Genomic DNA, 25,642 nt, shown 5'->3' with positions numbered 1-25,642 from the left:
AAGACTCGTATTGAATAAACTCTCATGAAGACATTAAGGAGGCTCACACAACATTTTCTTAATTAATAATGAAATAGGAAGTGATAGTAGATTCATATCACTCCCGGTGTTAGTAGAGGGACTGGATTGGTGACACAATCATATTCTTGGGGTGCTTAATTGATTAGAGAAAACTGCGTCTTGCTACCTACTTCCCTATAGAGGTTGATATCTACCAGTTCCAGTTTTAGTAGAGGGTAAAGAATGAAGATAAAGCGTATTCTTAGTCGATTGTAGAAAACCGGGTTACGGTTTCCCCTCTGCGGTGATCAACGTTAAAACCAGAAAGGGTTGATGTCTACCACCTCCGGTTTTAGTATAGGGTTAAGGATGGAGATGAGAACGGATGATTAATCGATTATGGGAAACAGCATTTTGTTATCTATTACAATTTTTCTTCCTTAGCAATCAACGTTAAAAACAGGAAATAGTTAATCGCTACCACTTCCTGTTTTACTTGTAGGTTAAGAACAGAGATAATACGCATTCTTAGGACGCTTAATTGATTTTCAGAAACAGCTTCTAGTTTTCAACTAACGTCTTTTGCTGTACAGTGATCAATCTTAAACCGAAAGTCGTTGATTTCTTTGACTTCCAGTTCAAGAATCACCTCCATTTACTTTAAAAAAAAATTCCTACATATTTATGTAACACTCGACTTAATTCCAACTAAACTTGATATGTCTTACAATCCGGAAACAAATATGCGGGAGGGTAAGGAACCCCTAGCATCCCAAGGAGTGGGGATGGGAGAGCTGACATTTTAAAATAATTGCAATGATCAATATTCGTGTTGAATCCATAGTTTTCGGGTGAGTCGCTGATATGGATAAAAACTCCATGCCCTTCAAGTCATTTTAAAAGTAATCGAAAATGACTGATATTAAAGGCAAATCCATAGTTCTCCTTGCTAAGACTAATATTTGTACATTTGATACAATTGAAAAAGAAGTTAGAATGCAACTTTTGAATTTAATTAATGTACACTTATGCATTAAGAAAAACTAGACGATTTGCCATCCAATGTTGTAGGTGCGACTGTAGAGTTTTTATTAATATTATTATTTTAAAGTATACTTTTAAATAGCACCACGACATGGGAGGGAAAGAAATTGAGAAATTTCCGGCCTTTTCGACATATTCTTAAACGTTTATAAAGATTTTATTAAGATTTTCTTATAATTTTAACTTATGTTTGTTTCTTATAATGTAAGTACATACAACTTGTAAGATGTCAATACAACTTAATTTTGAAGAGACTAAAAAATGGTGATGCATTTTCCGGTGTTCTAGTACCTAGCACGCGCGCCTTTCGTGCACGTAGTTGCACGTTCGATTCCCAGTGGGAATCTCTTACAAAATTTGGACGATTACTGTGTTTGAGTTTCATCATAAGCTTTGAGTCTACGTCTCATATAATGTCGATGCAGAAATGAAATCCTAAACTTAAATAATTAACTAACTCGAAACCGATGAGAGTTCAAAGCTCAAGGTTTCGGCAGAAAACTAGCACAAAACTTTGAAATAGTAAAAGTATCAAGTATCCAGTTGGAGGGAGAGGGAAAGGATGGTAACACGGACATAAGGCCATAAAACACATCATTGAAATGACAGTCAGTGATGATTACAGAGCTGGCTCTTGGGCCTAGAGCTTCGAAATTCCCTCTACCGCATTTCTCGAATTACCAGAATTTTCACAGTACTATATTCACCCATCGTTTATTCAACCACGCGCACTGGAAAATATGAAATGAACATTGTCTCATATCGTGCTCAATATGAATTCCGCCAGAAAGTCTTTAAGCTTCGAAAAGAGATGAAAATCCGAAGGAGCCAAGTCCGGGCTATACGGTGGATGGTCGAAGGTTTCCCACTTGAATTGTTGTTGTGTTTCTGCAGCTGCATGTGGCCTGGCATTTTCATGAAGAAGAATAACGCCTGTAGACAACAGACCTCGCCGTCGATTTTGTATTGCCCGCCGTACTTTCTTTAATGTTTCACAATACGCATTACCATTAATTGTGTCTCCACCGGCCCTAAAAACAATGAGCAGTACACCTCGTCGATCCTAGAATATCCTAGAATATGCCTTGTGGACGGAACTGTCTTGATTTTTTTGGTTTGGTTGGTGAATGAGCGTGATGCCACTCCATGGACTCAGGTGATGCATAACAAACCCTATGTTTCGTCCCCTGTAATGATGGGATTCAGGAAAGAGACTCCTTCATCGGAATAACTTCCCAGACACGTCAGTGCTGCAGCCATACGCTTGGTTTTGTGCTCATCTGTGACCATGCGAGGGACCCACCTTCCAGAGATTTTTGAATAATGCAAATGGTCTTTGACAATTTCATGAACATTTGTTCGAGACACATTAGGAAAATGTTCACAGAGTTCATTAATTGTGACGCGCCGATCGTTCCTCACGGATTCGTCTACTGACATCAGCAGTTCGTCTGTAGTGACAGATGGTCTCCCTGAATGCTCCTCGTCGTGTGTACTCCCCCTCCCCAGGTTGAAGTTGCGACACCAGCGACGAACAGATGACTCGTCCATCACATTGTGTCCATAAACTTCCTTTAATTGGCGATGAATTTCACAAGGTCTAACGTTTCAAGCATTAAGAAATTTAATCACTGCCCTCACTTCACAACTGGCGGGATTCTCAATTCATTTAATCAGTATAAACGAGCACAAACACAACACACGCACTGCTAGCGTTACACAACCTCTCACAGAGCAGGCAGACAAGCCACTGACGAGGTCTGACCTTGCCCAGCGGCTCCCCGAGTCGTCAGCGCTTCATGCGGCGCAAACGGGTACCACTTTCCGGATGGCCCTTATATATATATATATACTAACAGTATGCAAAGTTATTTTTATTAAGAAATGTAAGTTATTACTTATCTTCTTCCGAAGTTATCACTACATACTGAACTCGTAACTACTATCGTGGGGTGAAATTTGACCTCAGCAAACACATTTCTAGCTATTGACAATATATATATTTGTTCTTTCACTGAGGCATCAGTCATCTATTCTCAGTTGACCTTGCTAGGGGGCCGCGGTGGCTCAGTGGTAGAGTATTCATCTCTGATTCATGGGGTCCTGGGTTTGATCCCATCCCGCACAAAGTTAACCTCGTGCTGGATAAACATAATATGCGTGGGTTTTCTCGGGGTTTTCCAGTTTCGCCCCACTTTCTTCATTCCACCATTTCATTCATTTCTCATTATCAGCGCCTCCTTTAGCCTAGCCAGCATGGGTCGTAAAACTTAACGGTTGCATTTTTCAGTTGATCTTCAGATCTCGTAGCGAATTGTTGTTCGTGCCCATGCGCTTTGTTGTTTCGATGGTTTCGGACCTCTGGGATCAAAGTTTTCCCCAGGATAGTACTTGCGCTATACGTTTCCTGCATTACATTTTTTCTGTGGGATTCTTGGGGAGTGTTCTAGAGATGTGTGCAGAACTCGGAACTGGCAGATTTTGCAGAACGTGGTTTCTTGCAATTCTTACAGAATATTGGACGTTGCATGCTTAAATAGCCATCTTTCCAATGAACCAAGAAGACATCAGAGATGAGACTTCAGAAATATCGGTCATATTCGTTCATTTTTATATATCTCCCCTTCCCCCTTGGCAAAAACTTAATTTAAAAGGCATCGAAAGTGTCACTTTTCATCTCAGCGAACCCAAACACCATGTTCTCGACTCTAATATCGCACATTTTCGAATATTTTGTATATGCATCCTCTCCTTTACCCAAGTTGCGCGGTGAATTTGGACTTAAACTGTATCGAAAGTGTTACTGTTTATCTCAGATACCCCGAAAACTATGCATTTGACACTAACATCGTTCATTTTCAATCATTTTTATATACCCCCTCCCCCAAGTTGGATGTTCAAAGTGAAATGATAAAAAAACAACCCAGTTCAGAACTTCATCTATGTTGAAAATTTTAACGAGATCGGTCGGGTGGTTAAGAGTTATTAAGTTACAAACATAGTCACTTTCATTTATATATATATATATATATATATATATATATATATATATATATGGATATAGATAAATAAATATTTCTATTGTTTTGGAAATTTGCGAACTATAGCCTATATAAATTCAATCATACAGAAGAGATTCGAAGACGCACTAGACACCAGCGTAAATGGTGGCGAATCCTGCATGTATTACAATAAAATAAAACTCCGTTTTGCGGCTATCGCAGCATTGGATTTTGGGAGCACGCTTTTCCGGAGTTAGTTGTTAGTGACCGTAACCACCGCCTGGAAATGCCCTCATGTTCCCACTCGTATTCCTTTTTCTGAGAATGTTGTCTGAAACGTTTGATTTGAATCATTACTCACTCTATTCTTCAGAGGGGTTTTGCATGGCAAACAGCAGAAATTCTTTTTCGTGAAATTATATTTTCCGCGATGGAACGATCCAGGACTTTTAGATCAAAATAAGATATTAAGAAACTTAATTCGTCGGATATTATCTCGTACTATTTTTTTTATTTTCGAATTTGAATATTTATGAAGAAATTGAGTTATTCTCATCTCACACTGATTTAGGACAAGAAGAATATGAAAAGAGGTAAACTGAAGTCCGAAGTCCAGAAAAGATGCTCGAAAACTTGTTCACAAACGAGATGCCCTGCTTCTTCACATGCGCAGCCACTCTGAATCTGTGATCGACTAGGAAGGGATCTTTGCATCGTCGAAACTGGCGAACTTCAAATACACGAAGCATCCTGGATTTCTGAAAAAGAGATCGATGTTAGTTCTTTAGATCCTAATCCACCTTCATCTTCTTTGTCAGTATTTCCTCATAGTCATCATCTGACCGAAAAGGATAGGTGTGATTTTCTTGGGAAACGACTGTATGCAGTTTTAAATAATTAGGACTATTAATTAACAATCTTATGGGGTTAAAATATTATTACCATCCTACCATTTTCTAATACGTACCGGTACGTTGAACTTATTGGCGAAAAACACTACAAATATATTCCGAATAAAACCATTTTGTAATAAAATTTCTGCTATTAAAAAGAGAATTTATTATAATAACTCCCGAAATAAGCAAAATTAGTGAAGAAAAAATCAGAAAGTGTTACGTAACGAAGGGGGGAGGGGTTCAGCGTAGCATTGCGAAGTGTCATGACGGGGAGGGAGCGCATAAAAATTGGTCAAAAATAGCGTTACGTAATATGTGAACGAGCCCTTAAGACTAATCATTGTGTGTATTGATAAGTAGGCAAGTAGGTACCCGTAACCAGCCCAAAATATGATTGGGGCGGTAGAAGTTAGGGGGCGATCCAACCATATTATAGTTCATCATTATATTATAGTAGTTCATTTGCAAGCCTACCGTGAATATTAAAGCGGGCAGGGGCGTACGCAGGGGTGGGTCCTGGGTGTCCGCCCTCCGAAATCCCGACTTTCTTTTATATGTAGTCTACTTTTAGGGGCAATTTTAGAAATGTTCATATAATTTAGCCTCAAATTGTATTTGGACCCCTGCAAAACGCTTTAGGTCCCTCCCGAAATAAATTCCTGCGTACGTACCTGTTAGGAGGAAAAGTAGAAGATTTGGGGCCCCGGCCCTCTAGTTCCCCTGTGGATACGGGCCTGTAGCCAAGCAAATCATCAAACACAAAAGAATCAATTGCAGTTTTTTTAAATGACAAGTTACATTTTCTCAGCACTAATAATTAAATGCTTTCCTTACATGAAAATAAGATTATTTCCATACTTTATTTTCTGATAACAAAAAACTTTATTTCATTTAACCATGTTGTTTCGCTTTGTAATAATTTATTACCAAAAGACAACTAGTCAAAAAATATTTTGAAAATATCTTTTGTCCCCAAAACTAGCTAAATCCATTAAAGTATAATGCTAGTAAACGGTCCACAATCAAATGCCAATGGTAACACATATTAACATATATTAATTAGAAAACAAATAATAGTGTTAAGTCTGACCCCACGATAGTACTTATGCAGTATAAAAATAACGATATTAGTAAAGAGTTACTATAAATTATGTTAATATAAAATTAAATTAAAAATAGTTTACTTTACATAATCTAATATAAGAAAAATAATGACAATAATAAAATAAAATAGTGCAATAATAAAAAGATGGTAATAAAAAGATTTTATGGCAATCCTAGATTCTTTCGTGTTGAACATGGCTTAACTCAATGCTGCCTAAACAAGGGTGATAAATACGTAATATGAAGCACTCCAGTTCATATTTTTCGTTAGCCAACCACATATCAAGTAATGTCTCAAAATTATTTTTCACAGCTGCTCCCTATCAAACATTTCTGGATAATTCTGCGATATCGGTTATTGCAAATTAACTGATTATAGTCATAGCACACCTTTTGAAATGTTTTCAAACACTCTTTGCATAAGGAACAGTTTTCCGTATTCTTTCTTTTTTATTTCTTTTTTTCGCCCATTTACTGTGCTGGAAAGGGACTCCCTGAGAAGTGTTTGGCACATGCTATGTGAGAACAGCGAGCAGCTTTGAAGTTGAATGTTTTCAAGGCCAAGGCCACCGACACATTCTGGTACTTACACTGTCGCGTGACTAACCTTAGGGAGTGAGTATGCCACACAGCAGTTGCATTGTGTGTTTCCGTAGGGGCATACTGCGGGTCCATAGGGGCAAAAAGATAAAAAAAATGTTTTTTACCAAAATTCTTTTTTCGCGATGCTCACTCCTTAGATACACGATGGAGACATGTGAATGCTATCGTTTGAAAGCCAGTTCTATTCTGAAGAGAATTATGTACGACCCATGAACCTAAGATAAATAGGGATGTCTTGAGGAAATTGCAAACACAAGATCCTGTTTTATACGGGAATGTGGGTATTATGGGTATATTATTTTTAGCAGGCTTAGTTTTGCACCTAGAAGATCGAAATTTGGACAAATATTTATTCCACCGAATAGTATTTATCATATTTCTTTCAGATCTCTGTGTTAAAACAGGGGGTCCAGAGGGGCAAAAATTTAAAAGGTTATTTTAACGAAAAATGTTTTTCTTCGCGATTTTTGCTCTTTAGATACATGATAGAGACATGTAAAGTTATCGTTTGAAAGATAGTTCCATTCACCAGAGAATGATGGCGAACCATGATCCTAGAATGAACACGGATGTCTCAGAAATTTTTTTCTCCATCAGGGTCTTTTCTGGCAGTCTGGGGCACTGCGGTGATTATTGATAAGTTAAATACTTTTTCTGTCCTTACTATTCAAGATAGAAACTTGAAATTTGGTACACAAATATAGTATTTTTCAGTTGATATTAAGATGTCTGCGTTTTCACGGGGTTCCAAAGGAACTAAAAAATTAAATAATTGAGAGAAAAATATTTCTCTCAAAATTTCTCACTTCAAGGATACAATAGGGAAATGTAAATGGTACACTGCGATCCAAAAATATTGCGACAGCTAAAGCCGTGCAGCTAGGCCACCAGATAAAGCCTTCTTATCACATAATCGTGTCAGGTAAAGAGAACCTTCACTCAACTCTTTTCTTCTCTCCCACACTAAAATTAAATATCAATATTAGCGCAATTCTTATTCCAAACTATACATGTATTAGTGTAGGAAAAACAAAATAAAAAACCCGAGACGAAACAAGATTCATAGGTTGATGTAGGGAGAAAGTGAAACACCGACAATGAAAAATTGAAACCAATGAATGTCTATTACACAGAGATTCAGAAATGAGGTAGAGAGAGAGAGAGAGAGAGAGAAGAGGAGAGGAGAAGAAAAAAAGTAACCGGAGAACGGATAAAAATGTGGGATTCAAACGTAGTAAGAAAAGAACCTAACATTGTAAAGTTTCCTTACCAGAAATTCAAGAGTAATATAGAAATAACGTTTGTTTTTACATATTTTCCGAATATATAGACGATCCTATAATATTTATTATGTTACTCTGGATAGTTCAATTTCAAGTAGAACTTTAGATAACCGAGACACATCTAGGATAATGTCAAAGGTTTAACATACACGCTTTGTTTCCGCGTCGTTCGGTTGCATTCGATAATGTTCATTTGACGTAATGATCGAAAATACATTCTAATATACCCAGTAGATGGCGTTGGTCATGGAGATATGCTCCATTTCAGACTGATAATGCAAATTGAACAAAAAAACGAAAAGAAAAGAAAAGGAAAAGAATCAAAAGAGAACATTGAAAAGTGATATTTTATTGTTAGATGTCTATCAGATATAACCTATATTAAAATTCCAAACTGTATCGTAATGAAAAGCTACAAATGTTGGAAAGGAAGAGTTTATGTTTCTCATAGAAGTAGCATCTTTCAAATTTCAACGTGAAAAAAAAACACATTGAATTATAGTATGGGAACAAATATTGTATCGAACTAGTATAAATAAAATTTCATCTTCAAATAACCAAAGAGGTACCATTTTGTACTCTTTTCCGAAGAGATTTTTTGTTCCGAACATCCAGCAATGATTTCATCTTTTCCAAATATAATGTAATTTTGCACAGATAAAAAGAACATGGAAAGAGCTCAAACGCATCATCGTGTCAGTCGTATGATGTTTATTAGGTTATAGACCACCACTGGATGGAGGAATTTAAATTCGTAGTGACCCCATAATTCGACTCAGACTCCGTAACCCAGAGGATAAAAAATACATTTTATTTATGCCCTTGCGTTTAAACATTATTTCTGTCAGAGATGACTAAGATCGTTGATATTATACCCAGAGCACGAACAACATGACGCCAAAGTTAGCAGTTAATTAGATTTCTCAGACCAGGTATATCGGACTTCTGCTCCGTTTTAACTTTGGAATATGAAGTGAACTTATGTGTGAGAGGGAGAGAGCAAGAGATGTGAAAGATGCAAAGATATGATTGGGAAACATCAAGAAAAAGAGAGAGACGGACAAGACGAATATAAATATGAAGCATTCTTACTATTGCAGTGTATGTTATAGAACACACACACTATTTTCTCAAACTATCACCACTGATGCCTTGTAAGTTCTCCACCAGAACACGAATCTCTGTTTGGAGCCATCTTACGCGAAAAAATCATACTATCTGATGGGAAATCGAGCCAAGATTTTCCATTTGCAAGTCTGACACGTTACTACTACACCACCGATTCCCTTACCCAAACTTTGTTTGACGAATGGTGTAGTGTTTCTTTTTCAGAACGATAACACGAAATGTGTATACTGAAGATCAATGACGTCTTTGGAATGTCCTGATAATTTCCTTGTCCTTTCTCAACTTACATTCGTAAATAGTTTCTATCATGATACAGGTGTTTGCTTCAACATGCCTATGTATTGCTTGTCCAGTATGATGAGTCGATGCTCCGGAATCTTTTTGTAAAAAAATAAATTAGGCGTGAACAGGATTTGAAACTATGTTAGATATAGTATATTATTGATAATGCCATTACGTTACCCCTATACTATGATTTCATCTAAAATTGCAAGCCAAATATTACTTTCTTTAGCCCTGATCTTCGGAACGAAACAAACTGCACAACGAAATTCATTTATTCGACGGCCTAGAAGGAAATTAGTGCTGACTAATAAAGGAAATGCATACAATCCAGGAAAAAATTATAGAAATAAACATATATTTCAGTAATTTTGCCGTGCAAGTTCCAAAGTACGTGTATAATAATAATAATAATAATAATAATAATAATAATAATAATAATAATAATAATAATATAACTAACTAACTCTATGGCCTATGGCATAACCGTGGGACGTAAAACTCAAAATTTCATTTCATTTTTCTATGGCCTATGGAACCCGGAGTTCAGTGCCGCGTTCACAAAAGCTCTCCACTGACTTCTATCCTTAGCTAATTGCATCCAGTTTCTACTTTGTATTCCAATCTCTGCGAGATCCATCTTAATATTATCCTCCCATCTGCGCCTAGGTCTTCCTAATGGTTGTTTTCCTATGGGTCTACCAGTAAAGACTTTGAAAGCGTTTCTACTTTCTTCCATTCTAGCTACATGACCTGCCCACCTAAGCCTCCTAGACTTGACGACCCTAACAATGTTGGGTAAACCGTATAAACTGTGTAGTTCCTCGTTATGAAGCTTCCGCCATTCCCCATTCTCGCTCCTCTTGGGTCCGAATATTCTTCTCAGGATCCTGTTCTCAAATACTTTCAGTCTATGTTCTTTCCAGAGTAAGCGACCATGTTTCGCAACCATACAGAACAACGGGCATGATTATCGTTTTATATATTTTAAGCTTCAAATTCCTCGACAGAATTCGCGACGACAAGAGATTTTGAACCGAGTAGTAACACGAATTCCCTGCTTTTAGTCGACATTTAATTTCTTCATGAATATGATTTTCGTCTGTTAATATTGATCCTAAATATTTGAAAGTATCCACTTTATCAAAAGCATTATTTAATATTTTAACGCCTTCACAATTTGCCTTATTACGGTCCCGACGCACTTCCATGTATTTAGTTTTCTCTGCATTTACTTCTAAACCCATGTCCCTGCAAGCGCTTAATAAGATCTCTGCATTTATTTCTACTGTTCTCCTATCCTCCCCTATTAAATTTACATCATCAGCATATGCCATAACCTGGTGAATGCCGTTCAACTCTAGGCCCTGGTTGCTATCTTTGATTTTCCTTATGGCGTATTCCAGCACAAAGTTAAATAATAATGGCGACAACGCATCTTTTTGTTTCAGACCATTTTCGACGTGGAAGCTCGTGGACAAAAATTTTCCTACCCGGACTTTACTTTGGGATTCACTTAAACATATCCTAATTAATCTAATTAGCTTTCTCGGTATTCAAAGTTCTGTAAGAACGTTGTATAATGTTTCTCTCCTAACCGAGTCGTAAACCTTTCTAAAATCAATAAATAGTTGATGTACCGGGGTATCGTATTCCCACTTCTTTTCGAGTATTTGGCGAATGGTAAATATTTGGTCGATAGTTGATCGATTTCGTCTAAATCCGCACTGATAATCTCCAATAATTTCATCTGCGTATGGGGTCAATCTTGCTAACAGAATATTTGAAAGGATTTTATAGGATGTTGACAAAAGAGAAATGCCTCGATAATTATTACAGTCAGTTTTGTCGCCTTTCTTGTGAATTGGAACAATGATTGACTCTTTCCACTCTTGTGGCAATTCTTCCTTGTTCCAGATAAGGAGAATGAGTTTGTGTATCTTGTTCCACAATTTTTCGCCTCCAGCTAAAATTAACTCAGCCGGAATTTCATCTACACCCGGAGATTTGTGTTTCTTTAATTTCTTTATAGCGGCTTTCACTTCTATTCGATTGGGTTCTGGAATATACGGTTCTGCGGTGTGTATGTCCTTTTCTCCACGCACATTAGTTTTTGGCTGCTTGTTCAGCAAATCGTCAAAGAAATATTTCCATCTATTTAAGATGCTATCCGTATCAGTGAGAACTGTTCCGTCAAATTTCTTTAATATATAAGCACGGGGTTGATAGCCTCTCTTAAATTCGCTGATCCCCTTATACATGTCCCGAGTATTTTTATTTTTACTATTATCTTCAAGTTCCTTAATTTTAGGTTTCAAAAAATCCCGTTTCTTTGTTCTAAAGGTTTTGGAAGTTTCCCGCCTGATATCTGCGAAATTTTGTGTAGTTATTTCATTCGGATTTTGTAGCCACCGTAATTTTGCCTGTTTTCTCTTCTCTGCTAGTTTAATGCATTCTTGGTCGAACCATGGTTTGTTCCTGTGTATTTCCGCGTGTCCCAATTTTTCCATTGCTGAACTTTTAATGCTATCTCTAATTTCAATCCAAGTATCCTCAACACTAGTGCACTCCGAGTCTTCTAAGGCCGAGAATCTATTCGAAACTTCAATCTGGTATTCCTCTCTTACCTGGCTCTCTTCTAATTTCTTTAAATTAAATCTATCCGTTTTCGGACATTGAATATTACCTTTATTCAACGATAATCTCTCCCGTATTATCGCTACTACCAGGTAGTGATCAGTGTCACAATCAGCCCCTCTAAACGACCGGACGTCAATTATGCTAGATTGTCTTCTTCTATCTACTAAAACGTGATCAATTTGATTATGTGTTTTTCCGTCTGGTGATGTCCAAGTGTATTTATGAACGTCGCGATGTGGGAATTTTGTACTCTTCACGATTAGGTTTTTGGATGTTGCAAAGTTCACGAGTCTAACACCGTTGTCATTACTTTCCTTATGCAAACTTTCGTTCCCTATAATCGGTTTGAAAGTATCCTCTCGTCCTACCTTCGCATTGAAATCCCCTAATAGAATCTTCATATGGTATCGCGGGAGTTGGTCAAATATCCGTCCCACTTCTTCGTAAAAACTATCTTTTATATCGTCACCCTTTTCTTCAGTTGGAGCATGTACATTTAAAACAATAATATCACACCACCGTCCCTTAAGAGTAATGAAAGAAAGTCTGTCAGTAACAAATTCAACCCGTTTAATTGCTGGTAATATTCGTTTGTGAACGAAAAAACCTTTTCCTAACTGGTGATTTTTATTTCCTTCCCCGTAAAAGAATGTAAAATTTCCGGAATTCTCAGATCCATTTCCTTCCCACCTAACTTCCTGAACTCCTACTAAGTCCATCCTGTATTTCTCTAACTCACTCGTTACAGATTTTAACGCGCCTGCCTTATAAAGACTTCTAATATTCCATGTTCCAAATCTCATGTCCATTTTCTTTTGCTGACGTCGTGCCAAGTTATCAGTCCTTGTCCGAGGCTTTTGTGAATATTTCTGAACAAGTACCTTTTTTTTACAGGATGAGGGTGTTAGCCTTACCCAAACCCCCAAGCTGGAGGACCACTCCTAGTCGTCTGTCCGCGACTGCTTATTCAGTATATTCGCAGCTAACCTCTATATCTAGAGGCCTTCTCCTCGATCCGCAACCTGAGGACGCGCCATGCCGTGGTGACAGGAACCCACGTTACACGGAATAATAATAATAATAATAATAATAATAATAATAATAATAATAATAATAATAATAATATAAATAATATAATAAATGTATATATTCACAGTAGAGTAGTCTCTTATTATTATTATTATTAGTATTAATTACCCGCTTCGTTGGGTTAGATTGAGAAACAATAGTAAAATAGTACTCAGTCACTTTTTAGTATTACTAAAGCCCTCTTTGATATCGCTCATTTTCGATGAGTTTTATATATCCCCTCCCCGTCCCTATGTTGTGTTTCACTGTATCTGCAGTGTCATTGTTGATCTCAGCGAGCCGGAGATATATAAATTCGACACTGATATTGCTTATTTCGATCATTTTTATATCTCTCTCCCTCCTCCAAGTAGAGGGACTGAATTTGGATTTAAACAGCATCAGTTGTGTCACTGTTAATCTCAGTGAGTCACAGATTCGCCACTTATACCAGTAATTTTTTGTTCTTTGTTAAATTTCGCTCCACTTCTCCATCTCTTAAGTTCCAGCGTGCAATTGATATGACAGAAACCATCTCAGGTTCTTCTCTTCACCTAGATTGAAAATTTGAACAAGATCGGTTAAGTGGTTCAAGAGTCATTAAGTTTTATTAAATTAATTAATTTATTGGTTTTATTTATTTATATTTCCCCCTCCCACTCCCCTCTCTAAGTTATCCCGAGAAAGTGAAATGAAAAAATTATCTCAGACCCGAACCTCAACTATGTTGCAAATTTGATCGTGATGGATCCTTTGTTACGCGAAATATCAACTTTTATTTATATATTTTAACTTCTCCCTCTCATCAATCCTAAGCCATATCGTCAACGTAAATACCATCTTAGGCCCGAACCTGATCTGTGTTCAAAATATATTCAAAATATAATTGAGATCGGTCGGATTAAGTCACCAAGAACGACACTTTCTTTTTCAGTTTTTTTTGCATGTATCTCTCTCTCACCGACCTCTACGTTGCACCGTGAAACTCAAATAACAAAAGTCGTCCAAGATCTGAACCTCATCTATGTTGAAAGCTTGATACATGACGGTCGAGTGGTTCAAGAGAGTAGGAGCCACAAACATAGTTACTTCCAATTTTATAATATAGGTTATTATTATTATTATTATTATTATTATTATTATTATTATTATTATTATTATTATTATTATTATTATTATTTGCGTACTTTTGATTTTGCACGCAGAAATTACTGCAAAATACGTTCTATTTCCACATTCTTTCCACGATTGTAAGCTTTTTTTTAATCAGTGCGCACTTATTTCTTTCTAGGCCGTCGAACAAATCCATTTTGTTGTACACTTTGTTTGCAAATCACGCTACAGGAAGAAGCCGATTCGTTCCAAAGATCAGCGCTAAAGAAAGTAATATTCGACTTGTAATTTTAGGTGGCATGATAATGTAGGGGTAACGCAATGCTCTTATGAATAGTATAGCTATCTAACAAGGGTTCAAATTCTGTTCATGTCAAAGTTATTTTTTACAAAGTGATTGTGAGGAATCGACTTATCGTACTGGACAAGCAATACGTAAGAATGTGAAAGCAAACAGCTGTATCATGATAGAGATGATTTACGAATGTTGGTTGGAAAAGGGAAAAAAAATTATCAGGATATTCCAAAGACATCATTGATCTGCAGTATGCACTTTTCGTGTTTTCGTTCTCAGAAAGAAACACTACACCATTTGTAAAACAAAGTTTGGCTAAAGCAATTGGCAGTGTAGTGGTAATGTGTCAGGCTTCCAAATAAAAAATCTTGGTTCGATTCCGCATCAGATAGTATGTTTTTCGCATAAAATATTCGTGTTATTCACGTTGAAATTTGAAGGATGCTACATCTATGAGAAACATAATTTTTTCCTTTCCGACACTTGTAACTTTTCGTTACGATACTGTTTAAACTTATAAGGTATATCTGACAGAAATTTAGCAATAAAATAGCACTCTTGAATTTTCTATTTCTTTCTTTCTCTTTTCTTTTCGTTTCTTGTTCAGTTTGCATTAGTAGTCTAAAATGGAGGATATGACCAACGCCATCTACTGGGTATATTAGAATGTATTTTCGATCAGTACGTCCAACGAACAATACCGAATTTGCATTCAAACTACGCGGAACCAAAGCATTCGTGTTGAACTTTTGACATTATCCAAGATGTGTCTCGGATATACAGAGTTCTACTTGAAATTGAGTGTGCTATCCATTATGAAAGTAACATAATAAATATTTAAAACATCCTTTATATAAATTCGAATGCTTCCGAAAAATAAGTAAAACAAACGTTATTTCTGTAATACTGTTTGATTTCTGGAAACGGAACTTTATAATGTTAGGTTCTTTTCTTACTATGTTTGAATTCCACAATTTTATCTGTTCTCCCGTTACTTTTTCTTCTTCTCCACTCCTCTCCTTTCCATTTCTCTCTCTCTCTCTCTTTCTCTCTCTCTGCCTCATTTCTCAATCTCTGTGTTATAGATATTCATTTTTTTCAATTTTTCATTGTGGGTGTTTCAGTTTCTCCCTACATCAACCTATGAATCTTGTTTCGTTTCGTGTGGTATTGTTATTTTATTTTATCAATACTAATACATGCACAGTTCTAAATAAGAATTGCGCTCATGCTGTTAGCTAATTTCAGTATGGAGTGAAGGAAGCATGAGAGGGCTTTCTTTCCCTTACACGATTATGGGGTAAGAAGCTTTATATTGGGTAGCATAACTATACGGCGTTAACTGTCGCATTTTTGTGATGCGGGGTTCTCTATTGTGATAAAACGAGGTATGAAGCATGATCCTACGATAAATAGGGATGATACTGATGTCGCTTTACTGAATGTCTGTAATTTACTTATAAACATAGGGTGTCCTGTAAAACAGAGCACACTCTGTCTCTAACAGATGATGTGTCACAAACGAGTTCATACCGCTATTCTCATTTATAAGAATATTCAGGTCTAAGTTAAAGTCTAAAATCATATCCTTTTTTTATTTAATAATATTGTTTGATATGCAATATGGCAGAATTCAAGATGGGTTTGAAGCTGACCCCACTCCAAATCAATGCAATAATGCCAATTGTAACATTTTTGCCTCCGTTCACGCACGTTGTTATTATTGTTCTGTCACAATATTTTTGACTAATCCTGTATACAGCTCCACATGTTTCTTCTCACTTCAAATTAAAATAATCTTTTTCACAGAAAATTTTTCATACTATACTTTGATCCAGGGCTAGGAATCAAACTTTAGAACTAAGGGGAAAGTCAATAATATATAAAGTTTGATTAGTTTATGTAACGAGAATACGAACTCCGAAAGACGGGAGTGCCACCTTACTTTAATGGAGAATGACTTAAGCAATACCATTTGTTGCAGAACAATCAACAACCAAACAAAACTTATACCACCATTCAAATTTCATATATGTTGCTAATAACTACAGATTTTTTCCTTCTTTTGCACAAACATTTCAACTTACTAAAGGGTCAATATACACTTCTGGATGCCTGATTTCCATTCTTGCTTTGATCTCAGGTTTTTATCCGTGGAACCGGGCCATTTTGACGCGGGGCCTTTTTCACTCAGGACTCATTTACGCGTGGCACTTTCGACTCCAATCCTATTGGCGCGGAACCGTTTTGATTCCAGCACTTTTGGCCGGGACCCTTTGGGCGCAGGCTCATTTGTCGCTGACTCCGTACTCGGCCTCTTTCTACCCGGGGCCGTTTTGAATTGGACCGTTTTCACTCGGGCCCTTTGGTCGCCGATCTCTTTCGGCACGAGCCCTTTAGACGCGGGACCGTTTCTGACTATTGCAGTTTTGTCATGGGTCCCTTCCGATCGGGGCCTTTCGACTCGGTCATTTTCGTACTCGCCCATGTGACAGAATATATATTCACCAGCTGAAATGCGTTGGCAGGGGGAAGTTGTGAGTAAATAGATAATCAACGATCCAGGGCGCAGTAAAATTACTTACGCAACTGGTCATATACATTTTCTTTCTCGTGATTTCCACTGTAGATCTCAGGCTTTTTAGCCGTGGAATTGTATTTACCGACCTTTTATCGCGGGGATTTTTTGACACGGGCCTCTTAGACGCGGGGATTCTTTGACACGGCCTCTTTTAACGCGGGACCTCTTTTGACTCGCGGCATGTGGTAGAGGGGCCCTTTCGACTCGGGAACTTTTGACACAAACCGTCTTGACCCGTGCCCTTTTGAAACGGTGTCCTTTTTGAACTGGGCATCTTTTAAATATGGCCCTTTTCTCACGACGACCTTTTGACTTAGGCATTATTGACAGCGGGGCTCTTTTGACTCGGACCCTTTTGTCGACGTTCCCTTTTGAGCGGAGTCACTTTTACTTGGGCATTTCTGTCAAGAATGTTATAAAATAGACGGTCTGCCCATACGTATTTTCATCATATGAACTCAGTGAAGCCACAAAACAACCGAGCATCGTCTGAGCCGACACGTCTGTTTGGCTACTATCGTTTCCGCCATGATTGTTCTCTCGAAACATTGCGATCTTATTGTCGCTAAGTGGGCAGAGTAGATGTGGAGAACCTGTGACGTACGGCTTCACGATTTTGTTGTATGGGCAGATCCTCTATTTTATAACATCTTGATTTCTGTCTTCGCCTTTTTGTTCGTGCCCTTCTGACAGAGAAATATATACCCCAGCGACTCTCTTCCCGCGATTATCTTTTGACCTGGGCCCTTTTGACGAGGGGAACATTTTGACGCGGTGCTTTTCCGACTCGAGCATTTTTGTCGCAGGCCCACTTTTGACCTAGCTCTTTTGACGCGGGGCATTTAAAAACCGAGCCGCGTTTTGACTCGGGCCTTTTTATCCTCGCCCTTTCGTCGGGCCCTTATGAAATGGAACCATATAATATATATATATATATATATATATATATATATATATATATATATATAACGCAGCAGTTGAAATGCGTGGGACAGGGGCGGGTATGAGTAATCGATTATCCAGGCCGAAGTAAAATTAGTTAGGACACTTTTCATATCTCCTTTCTTTTCCCTCTACATTATATCTGGAGATGTATGTTCTGACTAATAGGCTACAGGGGCGATTTTAAAAAGTAAGAGGATATACGCTATCAATGATAAATGTCATGACCTTTAATATATATAGGGCAATAAATCGAAAAGCTCTATATCGGTCTTTTGTCCTGCCACCCGTTCGAAAAAAATCCTGCGGGCGTTAGTGTTTATCATGTTGGTCAATTACTTTATTATGGAACACATACTTCTGTGTTTTATTTAATCATAAGAACTTTATTTACATTTATTACGGCCCTTGCTTGACGACAGCGAAACATATTCACGTTCATCATATTCAGTTTCCATTCCGAAATAAGGACAGTGAGACGAATGAAATAATTGACGCATACATTTAGTACTTATAAAAGTGTCCTGCGAAGATGTCGTGTTAAATTCCTGAAGAGCGAAAAGCGCTAGTAGCAGTTGTTAGCAGTTATTAACTTAACATATAACAGAATAAATTCAAAAACTGAGAATACGAATCTCTTCAGACATGGCAGTGTACTGATGCTTCAAACCTATGCCTTTACTCCCTATACCCACGTTATTTCCCTAGTAAAAATGAAAACTCTTCAAAATTAATCACAATTTCTTATGTAACCATCCCTTGCTTGAGTCCTGCGCTGTCACATACACGTCACGGCGATGTAAAGGCACTTTTGGCTACGAGGATACTTACTTTGGACTATAATTTGAGATTGACGGCAAAATGAATAACTTTAATACAAAAAGGAGTATCATTAATATCAAGAAGAAACAACAGGGGATCTAGATTAGATCATTGAGGAGTTCTCGATAGAGTAATGAACTTGAAAATTACCGGTAATATAAAAGATTGGCTAGGATTATTCAACTGGAACTCTCGCCAGCCATCTGAGAGATTTCTTTAAATATTGAAATTTAATATTTGTATAGTCTATGCTATTACTATGTTGATGTCTATCAAATTCAAATGAAGAATAGCACTCGATTTTAATAATTCAAAACCTGTTTACATTAATTTGAATATGTCAACTACAAAAGCTATTCCCTTTTAAAGATGACCTTACATTACATTGTGATCTTTTAAATCTAGTAGTACAGAACAAACAAGCATGACACCTTGCGTGTTCCGGGCCGCTTTGGAGTTCTCGCCGTGGGAGCTCACAACCCACGCAATGGCCCTGTTTTCAATATATTAGTTTCTTCAAGGGAAACACCACCAATGGGTGATCTACATTTTCTATTATTATAGTGAAATCCTTATGGTACTGTTTCTTGAGAGCAGCTTTCTTCATTTATTTAACCTAAGACTACTTACTAGCGTGATAGACAAATGTTTTTTAACGTTTTTTTCCTTCTTTGGTTTACTGTGTAATTTCATTAAAATCTTTATGATCAAAAATAATAAGGATAAATTAAAAAGAGTATAATTTTAAAATTTAGCTGCCTTTCCCGCCACAAAGTAAGGCGTATAGTTAAATCTTAATGAACGCACGTTTGCCAGTTTAAGTTTTGTTTTCAGTGCTAGGCCGACAAAATACTAAATAGAAAGCAAAAGTACAAAAATTCGCGAAATACCATCTAAATGTCTGAACACTAGAAAACGCAATCTCCACCCATTATTCACACAGGAGATTGAATGGAGCCGTCTTTATGTAGAACAAATGTACTCTTTGGGCACATCCACACTTATAGGAATAGCAGGTTCCGAAATTAATATTTAAAGCACAAACCACTCTAAATAAATATATAGTACTCTTGAGTTCTAAATAATGTGTAAAATTATTAGAACGAATGCAGTTACTACTCATAAAGATTCTTAATAGTATGATTAATCGGTTAAATAATATTCTTTGTTCTCATAATCAAATTTATAGCAAAATCAGTAAAGAAATACATATAACGACTGCCAACAAAGATTTCCATCCAAAGAGGCTACTTCAATAGACAAATATATCTTCAGCAAATAAGGACATAACATTAACTTACTAGAAAAATTACATATCATCTGTAATAATCTTTTATAATATGAACAATTCTTAGTAAATTATAACAACTATTCTTTATAATTGATTAATAGTTAACTCACCAATATTTTGAATACAATATTCCTCCTTGTTATTTGAATACCATGGGCATGGAACTTCAGATAGAACATGTACTAACACGATCAAATAGAAACACCAAACTTCTTTTACTTTAAACGTAACAAAAATAACCAAAACATCTTTCATTATATACCTATCCTCAATCGTATTATTAGAATATAATAATATCACGTATTAAAATTTCAAATTTCTGAACTTTGCCTTCAAGATATAAGATAATAACATGTGGCTTATTAATGAAGTTTACCCATTTCGAACAAAATTCTAAACTCAGGATCGCTCAGACTTCTACCTTGGGATTTGACAGCTAAAGTGCTGTTATCTACAAGCACTGGGAAGATAGTTCATCCGAATTCCGCTGTTGGAGCTGTTATGATATGAAGCTAATTTTACTTTTTTTTCAAAATTAATATATCGTTACAATATACAGTTACTAAATTATCTTCATCTTTTATAAAACTTAATCATTACTTTTCATTAAACAGATTTGGTCTAATAAAATTAGAAACTAAAGCAAAGAAACATAAAAAGATACATTAAAACCCGTTTGTCTTCCAGGCTACTATGTAGCATCATTTAAATAAAATGTCTAAGATGTGCCTCAACAAGTGCTCACCTTAGGTTCCTTTAAATTCTCTGCCTTCACCATACCGATTATAAAAATATTAGAAACTGACTCGTGGTAACGTTTGAATTTAAAAATGTTCATATACAGGGTGTCCTATTAGTTATTACAAAATATTAAGGGAGGTAGCTGATGTCAAACCAAGATAAAAAGGTCATCTGGAAGTTTGGCCAAAAGTCCATCGTTTCAGAGATATAGGTGCCGAAGGCGAGGGAAAATAAACTTTAGAAATTTACAGTATATATATTCACTACCCTAAACGATAGAGCAGAGGCGGTATGATAAAGGCAAAGACACCGACTGCGTTCTACACAGAAATGCTTATGCTGCTATGTGAAACCCATGCGTAAAGTATTTCCCAAAGGAAGTGGAAAATTCATCTCAATTCTCATGAGAAAGAGAGGTCTAAACTAGCGTGGCTCGAAGACTATAAAACAGCAAAGAGTAATTCGTTGTAAGTAATGTGATATCTTCAAGAAATTCAACATTGTGTGCGAATTTTGTAATTTCCTATGTGGGGTTGCCTAACTGCAAAATCAGTAAGAGGGAACAACACATTCTTTAGTTAAAAAGAAATCAGAGAGGTTGACCATTCGAGGTGAATAACAGCAGCACAGTGTGTGTATACCCGCTATAGGAATTGGTCGGTGAACATGAATGAAAAGAGTGTGCAGTAACCAAAAACATAGGGAATTTGAAAAAAATACTAAAAAATGAGGTGAACACCGTATTAAATAAAAAAAATGAAAAAAGTGAGTATACAGAATATGGCAAAATAAACGAAATAAATAGGGATATACTGTAGCTGCATTGAACTCACCAGAAACAGGTTCTATTTTCGAAATCCCTGTTCGGTGTTTCCAATATCCTTAGTTGTTCCTGTGTACTGGAAGTATGTTCTGAATATGGCCCCCAACAACTCACTCATACGCATGGAAACGGCTTAGCAATGACTGACGAATATTATCGAGTACTTCGGGTTTATCACGAATCGAGTGGAACGTAGAATAGATACGTTGTTTAGATCATCTATATAATAAATTTCCCTTGCGTACTTCCTTAACACGTCCCCACAAATAAAAATCCAATGTATTTAAATCGGTATAAGTGTTGTGCTGCCACCGAGTTACTTTCAGCACGTCCATAAATTAGTTTCATATCGGCTAGCTCACTAAACGAATACTCGTTTGTCTTGTTGTAATGAATAGGTCACTATTATTGCGTTCGAATCACAAAATTTGAATAATACGTCACTCACACTATAGAAACCACACCTCTGTACTGTAATCGGGACAAACTGTTACTTATTATAGGAGCACATGATTCAGTTAGTAGCACATTTTGTGTTTGGTGCCGTTAGAAATAACATGTTTCACTAATGTCTTACAGACAGAGTTTCCGTTCTAGGTACCTGTAACAACAGTATACGACGATAGCAATCTGTCTCTTTCAGAACAAATTCTGCCACCATGTTGTTCTTGTAAGTTGCACGTCAAACTTCACTGCAGTGTACAACGAAACTGAAAAGAGGCTTAAGATACTACCCCAATTAAACACAACTCCACATTTGTGAGTTCTCGCGAGGTTAAGTATTAGTCTGTGTTATTGAAATGATTATTTCACTACACTTCCAGTCACAGAACCCTGTATGCGGATCTTGGCAGGAACAGACGCTCTCTGTGCATGTATAAGGTTATGTGTAATGGTAGTAAGCAAAAAGAAGCAGATAGTAAGTAAAAAGAAGTTATTATTATTATTACTTTTATTATTTTAATAATAATAATAATAATAATAATAATAATAATAATAATAATAATAATAATAATAATACACAGTTTCGATAGTTTCGTAACCTTTAACAGCAAGTTTTTTCAGTAAAACTTATAACTACATTCCAAGCAAATGAGTGTTTTGGAAAGGTATTCTCATATCAATGTTTCCTTAATTTGAACGAAATGAATTAGTATTTCGGCGACATTATCTTCTGAGTTACCTGTACCATTTCTTTTCTGCATACGAAGAAAGCAATTTCCTTTTTTATTTCCATCCACCCATTAGCTACACCAACCACAGTATAACGTCATTTTGTTTCATCTGAACAACAGCAGTGTGCAGCATCCGGCCCGCGGTCCACATGCGGCCCGTCTAACCCTGTCTTCCGACCCGCTGGTCAGTTATTGAAAACAATATATATGTTTACGAAACCAGCGAAAAGTAAACTAGAAATTTTCCACCAATTGTAGTACGAAACGTCCCCGCCTTGACGTGCCCTGAAGACAAGCACTTGTGAAGCGCAGGAGAAATATCCCTCGGTATAAGAATTGCTAGGCGTACCGACAAAGCTCTAAATACATTATTCTGCTCCTCCTTAGTAAGGAACCGTTTGGTTACCAATATAACAGTTGCTTTCTGTTACTTTGATGATAATTAGGATGAACATATTCCATGATTTGATACTGTACTAATCAATTGTCGTAAAAACGATAAACTTATAGTGAAGCGCGGATGATATTTAGTGCTGTGTGATTGTTCTGCCCTCTGTTCCAAGTTTCACACCCCTGCTGCAAACTTGCATGTTCATTAACATGCACTTTTCCTCATGTGCTTCTTCTTTTTAGTAGTTTCTCATATTTCCTATGTTTTGGTTACTGCACCCTCTTGTCATTCATCTTCCCACGCCAATTCCAATTGCAGGTATACACACACTGTGCTGCTACTATTCACCTCGTATGGCACGCCTCTCTGATTTATGGTAACTGTAGCATAAGTTTTTATCTCTTACTGTTGTTACAGTTATGCAACCCCACATAGCTAATAATGAAATTAACGTGACATATTAAATTCGTTGAAGATACCACGTTACGACAACGAATTACTGTTTGCTGTTTTATAGGCTTCGAAGTACGCTAACTTAGACAACACTTTTGCAAGAGAACTGAGGAGGATTCCCCATTTCCTTTCGCTAATCTGTTGCGCACGGGTTTCACGATAGCGCCATAAACATTTTTTGATAGGGAATTTTCAATGTCTTTAACTTTACCATACGGCTCTTGCTCCATTCTTCACGATAGTGAAGATATAGATCTCTAAACTTCATTTTCCCACGCTTTAGGCACCCTATATCTCGGATACTGTAGACTTATGTGGAAGTTGCTAAGGACATTTTTCTTTGTTTGAAATCAGCTGCCTACCGTTATATTTTTCTACGCATTAATAGGCCAGCCAGTATTGAAAACGTTGCCTAAATAACTGGCCAAAATTGAATTTTTAACATATAAAATAGCACAACAAAATATTTTCGACTGTTGAATGAATTTTTCGCAACACTTCATTCAGTATATTAAGTTTATTTCATAATAAGCTTAATGATAAGAAAATGCCATGATATACAGAATAAAGTAAAAATTGAAGGTATGATGTTACTTTCTCATATTCTGAATGCAATAACCAATAAAATTTCATGCAGTTTAAGATATATTATTAATTTTAGGTCGACTAATTATATTTCCTCTCTGTTGCATTTAAATTTTGCACCACTAATAAATGGCTTACCCACAATTATCCCTTCATTTATTTGAATAGTCCAAAATGTATGGAATTCTGAGCTAGTAAAAATGGTTCGTTTATCAAATTATACATTTTTCTGGTTAGTACAAAAACTTAGAAAATAGTACAAAATATTGCACAACAACAAAATAAGTCACACAAATTTTAAAAGTTCTCCTCCGTTTTTTAATTTGTACAAATTTTCTTGGAGGTATAAAAATACAAATTGTAAGCTCTATTGTGGAAGCTCTATTGTGTATGGCTTTTATATATTACTTTGAGTGGAAAAATTGTCATACTTTTTATGAGCTCTGCTACGTTACCTACGAGTAGACTCACTATTAGAAGGGGGCAAAAGGTGACCTGGCCTCCCTAAAGTTTTCATGGACCATTCAGACCACAATACAAAAAATATAATTTAGAATTTGTAAGATATTTTTGATGATTTCCTCCCGTCTAATATGTTCATATCCCCAAACCCCTCTGGCTGGTCTCGGGTCTGCCTAGGAGGTTACGAAAGGTTGTCGTCTGTTGTGCTATATAGAAGTTGAAAAATAGGTCGTAGTTTTTATAAGAGTGAACGAGTTTTACGGGTAGACATCGCAGATTGTATTTTCTAGTGTTATTTATGAAATGAGAAATAGGTGATGTCCTTAAATTACGATTGGAAAAAATAGTCATAAAACTGGCAACAAGAAGCGTGACACCACTTTGGTAATCTGTACTAAATCGGAACTAAAAGTATAATGCTATTGTAAATGGGCAACTGATTTAACTCTTCAGTATAGGCTGCCCCATATGCAAATCACTAAAATTAGTCTAGAGAAAATGTACTCATAAAACGTAACAACAAAATATGCAGTGTTAACAGGGTACAAAAAACTAGTCGCAAACGGCTACAAATTTCTGCTATGTTTCAAAACAGTTATAATAGGTGTTCGTAGCAACACTCTTTGTGTGCGTGTGTGTAATTGATACAAGAACTGAGTAACTAAATATCCGATAAAAAACGAGCATAATCGGTATTTTATTATTATTCCCCTGGGTCATTAATCTCACGCCAGACACCATACGTTATGGAGCAGGTACCCAGATTTACAGGGGTAAAAGTCCAAACTTGAATCAGTTGCCCCCTTATTACTCCGTACTCCAATATTTTATGACAGTGGGACTGCTAACAGTTGTTGCTCATCCTCTTCCATTTCCACGTCTGATTCTTTATCACTTAGTTCCACTTCAGAATCACTA

This window comes from Thermobia domestica, chromosome 3 (genome assembly GCF_964235325.1).
Source record: "Thermobia domestica chromosome 3, izTheDome1.hap1.1, whole genome shotgun sequence".
Taxonomy (NCBI): Eukaryota; Metazoa; Arthropoda; class Insecta; order Zygentoma; family Lepismatidae; genus Thermobia; species Thermobia domestica.
This window is presented reverse-complemented; position numbering follows the sequence as displayed.